Source organism: Phalangium opilio, unplaced genomic scaffold, assembly GCF_054372755.1.
Source record: "Phalangium opilio isolate 3A_F unplaced genomic scaffold, DU_Popi_V2 ptg000087l_1, whole genome shotgun sequence".
NCBI lineage: Eukaryota > Metazoa > Arthropoda > Arachnida > Opiliones > Phalangiidae > Phalangium > Phalangium opilio.
The window spans coordinates 4,070,864-4,073,965 of NW_028324192.1; the positions used below are offsets into that span (position 1 = coordinate 4,070,864).

At 47.7% G+C, this 3,102-nt stretch overlaps 1 non-coding gene across 1 annotated transcript; it reads left to right on the forward strand.

The window, feature by feature from the left end:
- The first annotated feature begins 628 nt into the window (after nt 1-628).
- TRNAY-GUA (transfer RNA tyrosine (anticodon GUA)) lies at nt 629-701 on the forward strand. The gene has a single exon. It is a non-coding gene; the product is annotated as a tRNA-Tyr (tRNA).
- The last annotated feature ends 2,401 nt before the right edge of the window (nt 702-3,102 follow it).

A 3,102-nucleotide genomic window follows, 5' to 3' on the forward strand; every position in this document is an offset into this window, starting at 1 on the left:
CAAGGTTTTTACACAATACCTGACGAGCATTTAACTTTTGGGCTTCCGTGGCGCTATGTTTAGCGCGTTCGGCTGTTAACCAATAGGTTGGTGGTTCGAGCCCATCCGGGAGCGGTGTTGTGAGGTCTCAGATGTGACGTAAAAAGTCAAGGTTTTTACACAATACCTGACGAGCATTTAATTTTTGGGCTCCCGTGGCGCAATGGTTAGCGCGTTCAGCTGTTAATCAAAAGGTTGGTGGTTCGAGCCCACCCGGGAAAGGTGTTGTGGGGTCTCAAATGTAACGTAGAAAGCCAAAGTTTTTCCACAATACCTGACGATCATTTAATTTTTGGGCTTCCGTGGCGCAATGGTTAGCACGTTCGGCTGTTAACCAATAGGTTGGTGGTTCGAGCCCATCCGGGAGCCGTGTTGTGAGGTCTCAGATGTGACGTAAAAAGTCAAGGTTTTCCACAATACCTGACAACCATTTAATTTCGGAGCTTCCGTGGCTCAATGGTTAGCGCGTTCGGCTGTTAACCAATAGGTTGGTGGTTCGAGCCCACCCGGGAGCGGTGTTGTGGGATCTGAAATGTAACGTAGAAAGCCAAAGTTTTTGCACAATAAATGACGACCATTTAATTTTTGGGCTTCCGTGGCGCAATGGTTAGCGCGTTCGGCTGTAAACCAATAGGTTGGTGGTTCGACCCCATCCGGGAGCGGTGTTGTGAGGTCTCAGATGTGACGTAAAAAGTCAAGGTTTTTACACAATACCTAACGAGCATTTAACTTTTGGGCTTCCGTGGCGCAATGGTTAGAGCGTTCGGCTGTTAACCAATAGGTTGGTGGTTCGAGCCCATCCGGGAGCGGTGTTGTGAGGTCTCAGATGTGACGTAAAAAGTCAAGGTTTTTACACAATACCTGACGAGCATTAAACTTTTGGGCTTCCGTGGCGCAATGGTTAGCGCGTTCGGCTGTTAACCAATAGGTTGGTGGTTCGAGCCCACCCGAGAGCGGTGTTGTGGGATCTGAAATGTAACGTAGAAAGCCAAAGTTTTTGCACAATAAATGACGACCATTTAATTTTGGGGCTTCCGTGGCGCAATGGTTAGCGCGTTCGGCTGTTAACCAATAGGTTGGTCGTTCGACCCCATCCGGGAGCGTTGTTGTGAGGTCTCAGATGTGACGTAAAAAGTCAAGGTTTTTACATAATACCTGACGAGCATTTAACTTTTGGGCTTCCGTGGCGCAATGGTTAGCGCGTTCGGCTGTTAACCAATAGGTTGGTGGTTCGAGCCCATCCGGGAGCGGTGTTGTGAGGTCTCAGATGTGAAGTAAAAAGTCAAGGTTTTACCTCAATACCTGACGAAAATTTAATTTTTGGGCTACAGTGGCGCAATGGTCAGCGCGTTCAGCTGTTAACCGAAAGGTTGGTGGTTCGAGCCCTCCCGGGAGCGGTGTTGTGACGTCTCAGATGTAACGTAAAATGTCAGAGTTTTTCCAAAACACCTGACGAACATTTAACTTTTGGGCTTCCGTGGCGCAATGGTTAGCGTGTTCAGCTGTTAATCGAAAGGTTGTTGGTTCGAGCCCGCCCGGAAGAGGTATTGTGTGGTCTCAGATGTAGCGTAAAAAGTCAAAACTTTTCCACAATACGTGACAACCATTTAATTTCTCAGCTTCCGTGGCTCAATGGTTAGCGCGTTCGGCTGTTAACCAATAGGTTGGTGGTTCGAGCCCACCCGGGAGCGGTGTTTTGGGATCTCAAATGTAACGTAAATAGCCAAAGTTTTTCCACAATACCTGACGACCATTTAATTTTTGGGCCTCAGTGGCGCAATGGTTAGCGCGTTCAGCTGTTAACCGAAAGGTTGGTGGTTCGAGTCCACCCGGGAGAGGTGTTGTGGGGTCTCAAATGTAACGTAGAAAGCCAAAGTCTTTCCACAATACCTGACAACCGTTTAATTTCTGAGCTTCCGTGGCTCAATGGTTAGCGCGTTCAGCTGTTAAGCAATAGGTTGGTGGTTCGAGCCCAAACGAGAGAGGATTTGTGGGGCCTCAGAAGTAGCGTGAAAAGTCGTAACTTTTCAACAATACTTGACAACCAATTAATTATTGGGCGTCCGTGGCGCAATGGTTAGCGCGTTCGGCTGTTAACCAATAGGTTGGTGGTTCGAGCCCATCCAGGAGCGGTGTTGTGAGGTCTTAGATGTGACGTAAAAAGTCAAGGTTTTTACACAATATCTGACGAGCATCTAATTTTTGGGCTTCCGTGGCACAATGGTTAGCGCGTTCAGCTGTTAATCGAAAGGTTGGTGGTTCGAGCCCACCCGGGAGAGGTGTTGTGGGGTCTCAAATGTAACGTAGAAAGCCAAAGTTTTTCCACAATACCTGACAACCGTTTAATTTCTGAGCTTCCGTGGCTCAATGGTTAGCGCGTTCAGCTGTTAACCAACAGGTTGGTGGTTCGAGCCCACCCGGGAGCGGTGTTGTGTGATCTCAAATGTAACGTAGAAAGCCAAAGTTTTTCCACAATACCTGACGACCATTTAATTTTTGGGCTTCCGTGGCGCAATGGTTAGCACGTTCGGCTGTTAACCGAAAGGTTGGTGGTTCGAGCCCATCTGGGAGCGGTGTTGTGAGGCCTCAGATGTGAAGTAAAAAGTCAAAGTTTTACCTCAATACCTGACGAAAATTTAATTTTTGGGCTTCAGTGGCGCAATGGTTAGCGCGTTCGGCTATTAACCAAAGGTTGGTGGTTCGTGCCCATCCGGGAGAAGTGTTCTGACGTCTCAGATGTAACGTAAAATGTCAGAGTTTTTCCACAATACCTGACGAACATTTAATTTTTGGGCTTCAGTGGCGCAATGGTCAGCGCGTTCAGCTGTTAACCGAAAGGTTGGTGGTTCGAGCCCAAACGAGAGAGGTTTTGTGGGATCTCAAATGTAACGTAGAAAGCCAAAGTTTTTGCACAATAAATGACGACCATTTAATTTTTGGGCTTCCGTGGCGCAATGGTTAGCGCGTTCGGCTGTTAACCAATAGGTTGGTGGTTCGACCCCATCCGGGAGCGGTGTTTTGAGGTCTCAGATTTGACGTAAAAAGTCAAGGTTTTTACACAAT